Source organism: Pan troglodytes, chromosome 9, assembly GCF_028858775.2.
Source record: "Pan troglodytes isolate AG18354 chromosome 9, NHGRI_mPanTro3-v2.0_pri, whole genome shotgun sequence".
In the NCBI taxonomy this organism is placed as follows: domain Eukaryota; kingdom Metazoa; phylum Chordata; class Mammalia; order Primates; family Hominidae; genus Pan; species Pan troglodytes.
The window spans coordinates 34,814,884-34,830,619 of record NC_072407.2 but is presented as its reverse complement, the minus strand read 5'-3'; positions in this window follow the sequence as shown (position 1 = coordinate 34,830,619).

Below are 15,736 nucleotides of genomic sequence, written 5' to 3'. Positions count from 1 at the left end.
TTACCTTTCCAGTACCTCTGATTTATATCAACCATTCATCATTTCCAAAAGCACAGCCCTGTTAAATCCAATCTACTTTCAAAAAGCTTATGAAATTAGCTCAGTTTTGAGGATTTGATATTCTTTCTCTGAAGCTTCAGTGTTGAAAGGGCTATTTGGACAGATAGAAAAGCAGTATGGAACCAGCAGAGCTAGGCGCCTGAGATTCATTGATTATTGGGCAAATCTTCTGTGCCTGACTTCATCCAATTACTCAAGACTTTTCTCTAATCAAGTTATTGTGAGCCAGTTTATAGACCACAGACATAAAATATGCAGGTTTTAAAGTGTTAGGATGTTCTCTATAATTTAATTTGGCATCTCTCTGAGCTGGAGGAGAGTTTTAGCCGAATACTCAAAAGGTGGGTAGAGAGATTGAACTTTTAGAATTATATTTTTGTAGTCTACTTTATACTGATTCTTTTCCTGGAGAGTATACACCAAACAAATTAGAGTCAATCACTTTTCGCTGGGATAGTCCAAGTCTGAGATCTTTATTGGTGAAAACAATAATGGCCTATAATTTTGTCAATGAACAGAGTTAACACCTCAGGTAAAGCATCAGCATGTATTGTATAGAAGGAAGGAAAGAAGGAAAGAAGGGAGGAAGGGAAGGAGGGAGGAATCCAAGCACAAAGGATCCTAAAACATCAGAGCGATAGTTAGGAGCCTGAATTATATGCATGTATTTCTTTTATTTATATACAGTCACCTATAGATATTACCTTTCTCTTTCTCTACCTATACAATTCCATGTCTGAACTTATTTAGCAAGTCTAATGACTGGAACATGAAATATTTTCCAAATGGCTCCACTGAATGGATCTGCAGTCCATCATTGTACATTTGGAATGATGTCATAAATGGTTACATTTTAATCCTTCCTGTATTTTCTAAATGGGAATAGGGAGGGGGGAACTTGGGAGAAAGTGGTTTGCATATGATATTCTAAGCCTGAATAACTGAATAAAATCCTAAATGTAGGAATGGAAAACCTGTTCTTTCTCAGTATGACTTAATGCTAATTTTTCTTGCACACACACAAAAGAAATATATCTCTCTTTAATGGTAAATTACCATTTATTGTAAATGTGCCATATGAAGGAAGCCATAAGTCATTATTATTGACCTATTATGATTCATTCTGCTTTACCCTGAATTAAATAAAAATGTGCACTTTTGGATAATATACTTTTAGTTCAAGTGTTCTTTTACTGGACTCAAGCCTGCTAGATTTCCCAGTCACACAGCTTTGGGGCAAACGCTTGACTTGCAAAGCGGATACCTCATTGTAATCACTGGTTGTCCTTCATTCTGTCCTAAGCACAGGAGATGGTTTTTAATCTCTGAGTTAATAGAGTGTGAAATCAAAACTTTCTTCTAAAGTAAAAGGGAAAGCAGAATCCCCAAGTATTTTGGTTTTGGGTGTAGTGCAGAATATAGAAGGAAAAGCCAAGAAAGAAACTCATTTAACTGAATGGAAAGTGAATATATTCAGAGAACTTGGGAGAAAGTTATTCTGAGGCATAGAGAAATTAAAACTTAGACTTCTTAGATGAAAGAAAAAACAAAAACACATCATAAGCCCCTTGAGAAAATAATAAACCTTACTCCAGGAGAGAAAAATAAATATAAATTGTAAAGTGGAAAAGTGCAGAGAGGGAAGCCTTCTTGGTTAGTTGAAACAAAGGTTATTAAAAACATTCAAGATACCGGGCGCGGTGGCTCACACCTGTAATTCCAGCACTTTGGGAGGCCGAGGCACTCAGGTCACGAGGTCAGGAGATTGAGACCATCCTGGCTGTCACGGTGAAATCCCATCTCTACTAAAAATACAAAAACTTAGCTGGGCGTGGTGGTGGGCACCTATAGTCCCAGCTACTCGGGAGGCTGAGGCAGGAGAATGGTGTGAACCCGGGAGGCGGAGCTTGCAGTGAGCAGAGATCGCACCACTGCACTCCAGCCTGGGTGACAGAGTGAGACTCCGTCTAAAAAAAAAATTCAAGAATAAATTTCATAGTAGTTATCTCTGGGGTAGTACAGATGGTTTTATTTTCATTTTCCATCTACATTGTAGATGGAATAGATATATCTGCAATTAATAAGTATTTCTCATTTAATTAAACATATATATATATATATATAGAGAGAGAGAGAAACAGAGAGATAGGAAGGGAGGGAGGGAGAGAGAGAGAGAGAGAAAGAGAGGGGGACAGGGTCTCACTCTGTTGCCCAGGCTGGAGTACAGTGGTGTGATCATAGCTAGCTGCAGCCTTGAACTCCTGGACTCAAGCGATCCTCCTGCCTTAGCCTCCCACAGTGCTGGAATTACAGGCATGAACTACTGTGTCCAGCCTCAAAAGATACATATTTTAAAGGTAGTGTTACTTTTCCTAAAAGGGTAAGTTCTGGTGACTCACATCCAACATACTAATATCCACTGAATTTTCAATGATGTAGAAGGTACCACACAAAAGTCTACTTTCTACTTATGGGAAGAAACAATTGACAATATGAACTTGTAATTGAGACAGCATTTCTGAGACATGCTCCAAATGTACAGGGAATTAGTGTCAATGCTTCTATGTGTCCCTAGCTACAAACTCTTTGCTCCAAGGTCAGAATGCAAAGTGCAAAATATTTCAATGGTAAATGCAAGAACTGCAAGACCAAGTAGCAGCACATAGGAATAACATAGTTCTGGTGCAGGAGTTATGATTGGTATGATGATATTTGTTGAGAAGGGAAGGAAAGAAGGAAGAAGGAAGAGAAAGGAAGGGAGGAAGGAAGGAAGGAAGCTGGTGCAACTATTCAAGAAGCATAAAATGACACTTGTAAATTTAAAGTAAGACCTCAAACTATGTTCAAGGAAAATTTATATCATATTGCCACTCCCAAGAACTAGCATCAAGTATTGCCAAGGAGGGTAAAATGTTTCTCAAAGAGAGAAACAGAGGGTAAATAAAGGGCAGAACAGAAAAATTATTATAAGTATAAAAGTGTGTGGGTGCCAATTAGTAATAAATATTGTAGGAATAAAAATAGACCTCGGCATGAAGAAGGAAGGTTACTTGGTAATTAAGGAAATTGAGAGGCTTATTGGACATCTAAAATATCAGGAAGGAAGATAATGAAAGCGTAATTGCAGATAAAAATTATAAGAGTGTCAAAAATGACTGAGGAGCACTGAAGTTGCAAATGAAATGGAAATATCTAAGCAGTGCAGATAACATGTTACTTGTGTCTTAATTGCTGTAGGTAAAAAGCAAAGGGAAGCAATGATGACAGCAGAAAGTGGAGCTCATATTTGTCTTTGAGAGCCACTCACAAGAAGGCAGATCTCAAAGTGACAGCCCTGGACACTTTGAAAAATAATTTATTCAAAGATATTCATTTTCAAGATAGTCAATTTCTAAAAATGTGGAGAGTCTGGATGGTCTTTTTTATTTTTTTCTCTCCCAGATGCTGTTGGGTTAAACTATATAAAATTACTGATTTTCCACAGTTATTGACCAGGCGGTTTCATACGGTTCATTTAATAGAGTGCTCAGGGTAGCCACTGCTTAACATTAAGATTAATCATTTGTGGAACATTTCTTGGATTCTTTATGCAGAACACAATCTTATAATTAAAGAAAAATAGTTTCTAGGCTGAATTAAATTTTTCTTTAGCATGTATTCATTTTTTCTGAACATGGATGTATATAGTCTGTGAACTCTTGAGAGGAGGCTTCGTGCCTTTTCTAATGCATAGCCCGAGTGCCCAGACACGTAAAGTATTTATCGTCAAATCACTATGATAAATAAGACCCCAAATAAAGTTTTGCTGAGTTGTAAGGTGAAGTATTTCTTTTAATGGAAAAAAATAAAGTGAGCTCTGAAGTAGAAGCTGCCTTGTGCTCCCAAGACACATTCCTGGCTGGTAGTGGTGGACAGTTAACAGGCTTTCAACCACATTCTTCCTATATTGGAAACTCCTTTACAATAAATAAAATAAACCACCAATACAGAGTGTCAATAAATGAGTCTAATTCTGCTTGATGGATTTTATCAAATATTTACATTAAGGGGAACATTCCAACTTCCCTCAAGGGGTTATTCTAGAGACTAACAAGACAAGACAGTTATTTTCAGCAACAGCCAAATAATTGGTATTTGATAGAGTTGTCTGATTCACTGATAATTAAAATTATAAATGGGTCTTGTTTGGCCTGAGTGATTATGTTCATGCTCTGGTGGCTCTGCCCTTTAAGTACTGGGGCATGTAATTAGACCCCTCTTTGACCTTTGAATATCATGGTGACCACATCTAGACTGTGACATCCATGGCCTAGATAAGTGCTTAGAACCAGATGGTGTTTTCAGATAGAATTAACACAGGCTCCTATTACCATTCCTTGGCTTACCATAGACAACAGAGAAAATGATTTGGGGATGTTGCATCTTGGACACGTTATGCTACATATCTCAGAACTTACTTTTATTCCCTGAAAAAGTTACTGACAGATGAGTCAAGACAAATTTGCCATAATTTCCCTTTCTCTCTTTCTTGAATTTTCTATGGTGTTCTATAAATAAACTCTTAAATTACAGTGTTGTAATATATATGTGTGTTCAGTTTGTGACTACCTGGATTCCTCTAGATACTATAGGTTGAACCACATGAAATTACCAATATTCAATTCCCACTCAAGTTGAATTCCCTGTATGTGTCTTGGTTTTGAATCATGGCATCATAGAACTTAATTCCTGGCAACAAGGGTATGTATATCTACTTCAATCCTTCATTTTACAGATGAAGAAGTCAAATTAGAAAGAGGCTAGAGGTTAAATGACATGCCAAAGAACACCCAGTTGATGAGTGGGGTTCAGGACTAGAACTCAAATCTCTTGGCCTCAACTTTCTAGCTTTTCTTCCCCCTAAAGAGGACCTCTAGCTAGTGAGACTGTTCTCCATTAAAATAACATAAGTTGAATAGTTCCTTCTACTGTAAATACCCCTCAGTACTATTTCAATACAATATTTTCAAACCACATTCTGTATAGCCCTAGCTTCCACGTTTTTTTTTTTTCTTAGAGGTGTCACACAAGATTGTCTTGTGGTAGGACATAGAAATATGCTCCAAAACTTTAATATGAGAGAGCCTTAGGGCACTAAGCAATTTGGATGGAAGGTGGTGGTTGAGTTGAGGAAGGAAGGAAGGAGAGCCATCTTCTAACCAGAACAGTTCCACTTTCATCTCCTTTAAATATATGTTTGTGTTCTGCACAATATTACATATGGAAAAAATAAGTTTGGAGATCATAGAAACCCATCAAACTACACAAGCATCTAGGATATCTTATGTGAAAAAGTTTATCTAAATCCAAAATCTAACTAAAATAGCAGCGCAAGCTCTATGCAATAAATATTCTCCAGGCCTGAAACAAGCAGATGGAGTACTCATTGCCGATCAGCTTTTTATTTTTTTCCCAGTTTTTGCTAACTATAAATGTATTCTGATTTGCAGCCACTGCTTAAGGGAGACATTGCGTCTTGCCACATTTCATTTGTAGAATTACTTTAACCAACAGTGCCTGACATTTACTTTAAACAAATAAAACCTATTTTTGTATCACATAGAATTTGAAATTCGGGCAACTTTCTTTACTCCTAGATATGTTACTACCACCCATTCTCCTGGAAAAGCATCTCTGGGTAGATTTTTAAATAATCATCAGACTATATGCAAACTTAGCTGGTCAGAAGCCAGACATATTTTGATCACCATGAGCCACACACAGAGATTCTGATTTTCACCAGGTATTCAAATGCAGGAATGAAGCTGGTATATTCATTGGTGTGGCACTTTATAAGCAATACCGACTTAGATGGTGAGTTGCTTGGTGTTTGTAATAAGAAATACCAAAGTTTGTACCCATTGCAAAAGTGACTGGGGGAAAGAAAAAAACAGGGGCAGAAGCTCTGAATTAGATTATATAAAGTGAACTAAGTGGGCAATGCCGAAAGAAGAGAAAGCAGCTACCTCCCGCATGACATTTGCCAATGGTCTAACCAGCTCCAGTGCCACCTCTGTGTGAGTGAATAAACACCACCAATTAATGCAATTTGTTTTCTTGACATTATAACAGCTACATTTTGATACTGATGTAATTATAGTAGATCAGTATTTGAGGCATTAATTAAAATTTTGATGAGGTCAAGTTTTCCGTCACACAAACAGTCCAAAATAAAAATCATATTTTAAATACTGTGATAATGGGGTTACCAAGACCACATCTTAAATAATGATTGAGATTATTTCAAGATAATTTTATCTAAGTAGCAAAATTAAGTTATTTGAGCGAACGTTTTATTTCCTATTTTCTTCAGGTTTAATAAATACTACAAATATTGAGTGATGCAAAAAAAAAAAAAAAAAAAAAAAAAAAACCTGAAGAAGATGACTGAAATAATAGCTGCCATTTAGGAAATATTTAATTATATCCCAAGTACTGTGCTAGGCTCTTTACATGAATTAACCCATTTACTACTCACATAGCTCTCTAAAGCAGGTACTTTTATCATTATTTTATGTTACAGGTAAAGACACTGAGACAAAGAAAGATATAGCAACCTGCCCAAGGTTTTACACATAGCAAGTGGCAGAAATGGGGTTTGATTCCTGACTCACCACACCCAAGAGCAGCACTGTCCAATAGAACTTTCTGCAACGATGAAAATTCTCTACCTGTTGTCGGATATGGTAGCCACTAGCCACATGGAGCTATTGGGCACTTGAAATGTGGCTAGTGCCACATTTATTATTAATTGAATTCAATTTACATTTAAATTGCCACTTGAATAGTGGCAATTTAATCATTGGACGGCACAGTTCTGGAGACTGTAAACTTGGCCTTTGTGCTTTGTTAAAACTTCAGCTGCTTTTCTACAGTATTTTGTCTTTTCAAAATGGGAAGGGTCAGCTCTCAGTCATGTAGTGGTCTCTCTAGAACAGCTTCTTCAACCTTTGAGCATTACTGCTTCCCCCATCCACTAAGGAGCTTTTTAGACTTTTTTTTTTTTTTTAATGTTAACCTTGTGATGGTTAATTTTATGTGTCAACTTGACTGAGCCACAATGTGCCTAAACATTTGGTCAAATGTTATTCTGGGTGTTTCTATGAGGGTCTATTTGGATAAGATTAACATTTAAATCTGTAGACTAAGAAAAGCAGATTGTCTTCCCTAATGTGGGTGGCCTCATCCAATCGGTGAAGGCCTGAACTGAACAAAAAAGCTAACCCTACCCGCAGCAAGAGAGAAGTCTCCTGCCTGAAGTCCTTTAAACTGGGACTTTGGCTCTTCCTGGTTCTACTGTAGGCTGTGGGCCTTCAAACTTGAACTGGGACAGCAGCTTTGTGAATTTGGGGCTTGCTACCCTCCATGGTGAGCCAATCAATTCCTTATAATAAATGTCCCTCACTCTCTCTCTCTCCATATGTGAGATATTTCGCATTCTTTTTCATACTAAAAGGCTTCAAAATACATTATGTTATATTTATATAACATTTCAGCTCAAAGTGGTCACATTTCAAGTGCTCTATAGCCACATGTGGCTATTGGTTCTCATTGTATTGGATAACATAGTTCTAAAATGTTCATTCTCTTTGGGGATGATGTTGTATACAAAGGATTAAAAGTTGAAATTGATTCTAGAGAATGAGGAAATCTTACTTACGTCATATATATGTTATATATATACTTTATATATAAAGCGAGTAAGATTATATACAGTGCATAAAAAGATATACATTTTATCTATGGCATTAAATTTTCATATATATGAAATATATATATTTAGATATGTAAATATATGAGATTTTGAAAACCAAGAAAAGTAAATTCTGTATATATACTTACATATATTTTATATTTATATGTGTGTCCTATTGGTTCTGTTTCTCTAGAGAACTCTTGACTAATAGGCTTGCCATGAAATTTTAATACCACAAACTCTATATATTTTTGTGTACTGTATGTACATCTGTGCTTTATACATAAAACGAGTAAGATTTCCATCCTCTAGAATCAATTTCAACTTTTGCTTGATTGTATACAACATTGCCCCCAATGAGAATAAACTTTAGAATTGTGCTGTTGAATATCGTGACAGCCAGTAGCCATGTGTGTCTACAGAGCACTTACCAATAATAGACAAGCAGAGAGCCAAATCATGAGTGAAGTCTCATTCACAATTGCTACAAAGAAAATAAAATACCCAGGATTACAACTTACAAGGGACATGAAGGACCTCTTCAAGGAGAACTACAAACCACTGCTCAAGGAAATAAGAAAGGATGCAAACAAATGGAAAAAAATTCCATGCTCATGAATAGGAAGAATCAATATTGTGAAAATGGCCATACTGCTTAAAGTAATTTATAGATTCAATACTATTCTCATCAAGCTACCATTGACTTTCTTCACAGAACTAGAACAAATTACTTTAAATTTCATATGGAACCAAAAAGAGCCTGTATAGACAAGACAATCCTAAGCAAAAAGAAAAAAGCTGGAGGCATCACGTTCCGACTTCAAAGTATACTACAAGGCTGCAGTAACCAAAACAGCATGGTACTGGACCAAAACAGATCTATAGACCACTGGAACAGAACGGAGGCCTCAGAAATAACACCACACATCTACAACTATCTGATCTTCAACAAACCTGACAAAAAACAAGCAATGGGGAAAGGATTCCCTATTTAATGAATGATACTGGGAAAACTGGCTAGCTATATGCAGAAAACAGAAACTGGACCCCTTCCTTACACCTTATACAAAAATTAACTCGAAGTGGATTAGAGACTTAACACGTAAAACCTAAAACCATAAAACCCCTAGAAGAAAACCTACACAGTACCATTCAGGACATAGGCATGAGCAAAGACTTCATGACTAAAACACCAAAAGCAATGGCAACAAAAGCCAAAATTGACAAGTGGGATCTAATTAAACTAAAGAGCGTCTGCATAGCAAAAGAAACTATCATCAGAGTGAACAGGCAGCCTATAGAATGGGAGAAAATTTTTGCAATCTATCCATCTGACAAAGGTCCAATATCCAGAATCTACAAGGAACTTAAATTTACAAGAAAAAAAACAACCCCATTAAAAAGTGGGTGAAGGATATGAACAGACACTTCTCAAAGGAAGACATTTATATGGCCAACAAACGTGTGAAAAAAAGCTCCTCATCACTGGTCATTAGAGAAATGCAAATCAAAACCATAATGAGATACCATCTCACACCAGTTAGAATGCTGATCATTAAAAAGTCTGAAAACAACAGATGATGGTGAGGATGTGGAGAAATAGGAAGGCTTTTGTACTGTTGGTGGGAGTGTAAATTAGTTCAACCATTGTGGAAGACAGTGTGGCAATTCCTCAAGGATCTAGAACCAGAAATACCATTTGACCCAGCAATCCCATTAGTGGGTATATATCCAAAAGATTATAAATCATTCTACTATAAAGACACATGCACACATATGTTTATTGCAGCAGCACTATTTACAATAGCAAAGACTTGGAACCAACCCAAATGCCCATCAATGATAGACTGGATAAAGAAAATGTGGCACATATATACCACAGAATACTATGCAGCCATAAAAAAGAATGAGTTCATGTCCTTTGCAGGGACATGGATAAAGCTTGAAACTATCATCCTCGGCAAACTAACACAGGAACAGAAAACCAAACACTGTATGTTCTCACTCACAAGTGGGAGTTGAACAATGAGAACACATGGACACAATGAGGGGAACATCAGGCACTGGGGCCTGTTGGGGGATGGGGGGCAAAGGGAGGGAGAGCACTAGGACAAATACTTAATGCATGTGGGGCTTAAAACCTTGATGAGGGTTGATAGGTGCTGCAAACCACCATGGCACATGTATACCTATGTAACAAACCTGCATGTTCAGCACATGTATCCCAGAACTTAAAATAAAATAAATTTTTTAAAAAAAGTTATAGACAAGAAAAAAGTGGCTAGTTTGAACTATTATATAAATATAAAATACACACTAGATTTTGAACACTTAGTATGAAAAAGAATACAAAATATCTCAACATTTTTATATTAATTACATGTTGAAATGATAGTATTTTGGATGTATTGAGTTAAATTAAATATAGTATTAAAATTAATTTCACCTCTTTCATTTTGCTTTCATAATGTGGTTACTAGAATATTTGTAAATACATATGCATCCTGCATTACATTTCCACTGGACAGAGCTGCTTTGGAGTGAGCTCCTCATATTTGGCCTGTCTGAGATACATAACCCTGTTACTCATAGTTGATAATAATTGTCAATAGTTGGCAATAATTCTTAATGGCTGTAGTATAGATATGACCTACTTTGTCCTACAGAATTTACTTCTTGGCTTTCTAAATATCTATGCTACCATAATTTAATAAAAAGAATCAGATGATTTTGTCCCTCTTGATGGAGTCTATGATTTCTATTTATGTAGTTGGCTCTTAACACATTGCAGATAAGCTTCCCTGATAGTTTTTTAAATCACAAATATAAAACATGGTTGAAAAATCTCAGTAAACCAAGCCCAGGCAATTATTTGTCTTAAATATGTAATTCCATTATCTGTTCTTCTATGAAAAATGAATTTTAAGGACTCCATTTCATTGGTTGTCAACTTTTATTTTAGATCAACCTCATTCTGCATTTTTTAATTGTTACCATCTTTCTTACGTATTCCTTTCAGTTTCCCAGCATCTCATGTTTAGCAACACACCTGAGCATATGAAACAGAAAGAGAACAGTGAACTCTGAGCACCATCCATAACTTTCCACCAGGCAAATGGGTTTAAGATCAGACAGACCTGGATTTTGGTTCTGTATGATAGTAAACAAACAAACAGATGAACTAAGCAACTGTTTTCTTCTATTATATTCTCAACAAAACATTACAAGACTTTTGACACCAGATTTGTGGGATTTTCCCCTTATACTGCAAGCAGTTCTCCAGTGGACACCAATGGGGTGTCCTACAATTTAACTCGATCTGACAATACCTACCTGGAGTTGGAGTCAGATCTCACAGGGTGAGGACTCAGCACCGCAAGACTGCCCCTCACTCCAGATGCTAATCACAAGTATGGGCCTCTAGAACTTCTGACTGACTGGCTATAAATTGGTGTTTTCTAGAACCCCCTCAGGTTTGCTTAATTAGCTGGAGTGGCTCATAGGATTCAGGGAAACACTTTATTTACACTTGCCATTTTATCATAAAGAATATTACTAAGGATACAGATTAACAGCCAGAGGGGGTGAGATGCATAGGGCAAGGTATGGGGAAAGGGGCGCTTGAACCTCCATGCTCTTTCCAGGGCACCACCCTCCTAGCATCTCCACATGTTCAGCAACCTTGCATCTCTCTGAACCCCAGAATTCAGGGATTTTTATGGAAGCTTCATCACATAGGCAAGATTGATTATTAGCAATCTCCAGCCCCTCTCTGCTTCCTGGAGGATAGGGGATGAGGCTGAAAGTTCCAAGCTTCTAATCGTGGCTTGGTCTTTCTGGTGACAAGCTCCAATCCAGTAGCCCATCAAGAGTCACTTCCTTAGAAAAAAAGACACATGTATCACCCAGAAAATTCTAAGGGATTATGAACACCATGTCAGGAACTGGAATCAAAGACCCAATATCAGAACCAAAGATATACCTAGCACCCCTATTAGTCAGGAAACTACAAGGGTTTTAGTAGCTTTGTGCCAGGAACCAGGAGCAGAAACAAAATATATATTTCCCATTATATCACAATATCACAGGTTTATATATGAAGATTTATACATGTCTGCAATTCTCTAATTCCGAAAACACAAAATGAAAATAGTAATAATCTCTGTCTTAAAATGACCATTGTGGGAATTATATGAAAGAATGTAGATAAAGCGTTTAGCAAAATGCTAGCACATGATAAACACTCTCAAAATGTTATCTATATTATTATTAATTATTATTATTACCACTATTTATTCTCTAACTTAATACTGGATCTCTATAAAGAAGAAAAATCATTGCCAATACCCTGAAGAATGTTCTGAAGTGATAATGCATCTGGGAAATGAGTTGGAAGTGAGAGTAAGATAAAAGTTTTCCATTTTTATAGAGCTCAAAACTTCCTTCATTCACAGTGAATATTCTATTCCAAGTATATTAGTTTTCTGTTGCTGAGTAACATATTGCCACAAACTTGGCAGCTTCAAACAACATGCATTTCTTCGGGAGCTCAGAAGACCAGAAGTGTGTGGCTGGGTCACCTGCTTAATCTTATAAGCCTAAAATCAATGCAGAGGCCAGAATGGATTCTTATTTGGAGGCGCCGAGGAAAAGTCCATTTCTAAACTTACTCTGGATGTTGGCTGAATTCTGTCCCTTGAGGTTGTAGCCTGAAGGTTCCTCTTTTCTTACTGGCTGCCAGCCGAGGTCCACTTTCAACACTTACAGTTGTCTACATTCCTTGCCTCATGGCCCCTTCCATCTCCAAGTCATCAAGGCTGCATCACATCTTTCTTGTGCTTGGAATCTCTGGCTTCCCTGATGCTGCCCTCTAGACCTGAATTTAAAGGGTTCATGTAATTAGATTGAGTCACCTCGAAATTTTTTGTATCTTAATGTTGACTAACTTGAGGCCTCAATTACATCTGTAAAATCCTTTCAAGGCAACACTTAAATTAGTGTTGACTGAGTAATGAGAGAAGGAGTGTATATACCAGGAGTGTATATACCCCAAGAATTTTGAGGTTGCTCTCAGAATTCTGGCTACCACACTCGGTGTGTTCTCTCATTTAGTGATGTTAACAAGACTCAGATGTGAAAAGAACTGTGGTCTCTTCCTCCCCATTTTCTCATGGGACCAGGATACCTCTGAAACAGCACTTGCTTCTCTCAGGGATATTCAGAGGTGTCTGCCCAGTTCAGACCCAGTGCTTTAAAAGAGGTTGAGTGATTCATCTCATGCAGACTGAAAGCCACATTCATCAACAAATAGAAATTATTTGATATGAGTTTGTTTTCTTACAAGAGCTTTGGAAATCTTTCTTTTAAAAACAAAGCTTAAAAAATAAAGTGTATCAGGATGTTTTCCTTATATAAACATAAAACATACCTGAAAAATTTATATGAACCAACAGAGGAGAGAAAAATAATCTCTAGTCCTGTCACATAAATCTAGTCCTTTAGGCATTTTGGTATATTTTCTTCCAATCTTTTTTCTATGTATTAAAGTTTTTTAATAGTCACTCTGATACCAAATATTAATTTTTGTTTTCTACTTTTTCCCACTTTGCATTAAAGCATAAGCAATTCCTTATGTTATGTTATTTCATAATCTTTTGATTATTGCCTCATGTCTCCTGCATGAATGTAACTATAACTTACATACCATTTTACCTGCTGTAGCTGCTTAGGTTTTCTCCAATTTCCCATTATCATAAGTACTGTTTCAATCAAGAGCTTTTTCCGTAAAACTTCTGCATTTAGTATTATTTTCCTAAGAATTGTTTATAGAAATGAAATCTCTTAGCAAAAGATAGAAGATTTCATTTTAATCCTAACTTGATATATTTCCTGAGATGTTCTTAACAGAATTCCCCTTTGGTCTCCTTTTAAATGTCACTTTATTCTCCATTGTTGAAATTGAACTGGGGATAAGATATTGATTAGCTGCAACCATTGACTACTCATTGACTCTCTTTGCACTTGGCAAAATAAAGTTCAGAACTCTCCTGGGAGTTGTGAGGGAACAAGGGACCAGGCAAAGACGCCACCACTGCTGTTTGAAAAGATATTTCAAGGACAGTGAAAGCAACAAATCCTGTAATTGTCAACCACAATGAAAATAAGCTAGCTTTAAATAAGAAGACCTCACACATTTACTACCACAGTCTCTTTCTTTGTGACATTATCATTCCCATGCTGTGGTACCTAGAGAGTTATGTGGTCCATGAAAAAGGATAGCTCAATGTCACTTTTGTGTAACTGCAGCTTAATAAACATTTTTAGGTCATAAGTTGACCATGAAGAGATCATTTTAGTTCACCTACATCAAAGAGATCTCCCTTTTGTTTTGGCTGTGCTTTGGCAGACAAAGGCCATGAACTTTGGCCGTGTTTGTTTTTGTTTTGTTTTGATTTTGGCCCTGCATAGTGCTGTCAAAATAAAAGATATGTTGCAGCTGTTCTTTGAGAGATTTATGCCCATGTTGTCTCTTCCCCTCCATCTACCTCATAGATAGAAGACAGGCTCCAGTGGTAGACGTTCACTAACGAGGTGGAGTAGAAATAGCATGACCTATAGCAACAGCTAGATGGAGTTGCAAATTCCTGTTCTTTCACATATGGCCTGTGGGACCAGGGGCAAGTAATTTATTTAATTTTCATGAGCCTTTGCTTTCTCATCTGTAAAATGGAAATGGTGATGCTTATATTGAAATGTTGTTTGTAACAAAACTTTTCAAGACTTCACCAATCCAAAATGATTATGCCTCTTAGTTCTTACTTGGTGACTTCCATCTCAGCACATTTAACCACCCTCCCCCACCACAACTGACCACGTCTGAATTATTTTTGGGACTTCCAGGTACATCTCCTGTCTACATTTTATTCATTTACTCAACAAATATTTATTAAGGTCATACCAGATGCCAGGCACCAGGGATCAATGAACAAGACAAATAAGGTCCCTGCTTTTGTGGAGTTGACATTCTAGTGAGAAGAGAGATAAGAAAACAAGATAAGCATATTTGTATTAAGCAATGATGAGGACCACCAAGGAATATAAAACAGGGTTGGGGTAGAAGATGGAAAATGGGGAATGAAGTGCCTGAGGTCTCTCTGGGGACAGACAGTTGAGGATATCTGCCAGCCACTTAGGCCATTTGCTTCATAACTGCTTCTGCTGATGCATTTTAGGAGGGAGGGCCTGTGGTCTGTGGTTGGAGGGAGTTGCCAGTGCAGTGGGATACCCTGATTCTGTATTTCCCTCCTCTTTTGACTTGGTTTAATGATACCACTCAGTTCCCAAAGTGCAATGCCTCCCTATCTTTTCATGAACCTAGAACCAACCGTTGGGTTCTTGCCCTACCCCTTCCATCCCAACTGTAAAGACTAAAGTATTCCTTAATGTTCTTTGAAAACAACTCAATCCTTCTCAGGTCAAAATAAAAGCTCTCATGCTTATCAACTCATGCACATGAATGCTTTGATGGGGAACACTGCATCTACCATCCAGGTGCCAACCAGAAGGGAGTATGTTAAGTCCTCGCTTAACATTGTCCATAGGTTCTTGAAAAAGGAAACTTTAAGCCAAATGACCTATAATGAACCAATCTGTTTTCCATCAGTGTTATAACAAAATGACATTGAAGGAAAACAACATTATTTGAAGACCTGCAGTATATCATTTCGCTTAAAGTAGCAGTGTCCAAGAACCTATGGAGGATGTTAAGTGGCAGTTGAATCTAGCTTTCCCACTTGCTAGCTTTGCAACTCTGGGAAAATTGGTGTCCTTATCTGTAAAAGGGCCAGGAATAAAGCTCTACCTCATGGGCTGTTTTTTTTTTGTTTTTTTTTTTTTTAGAATAAAACAAGGTAATACAGATAAAGTGCTTCCAATCATGCC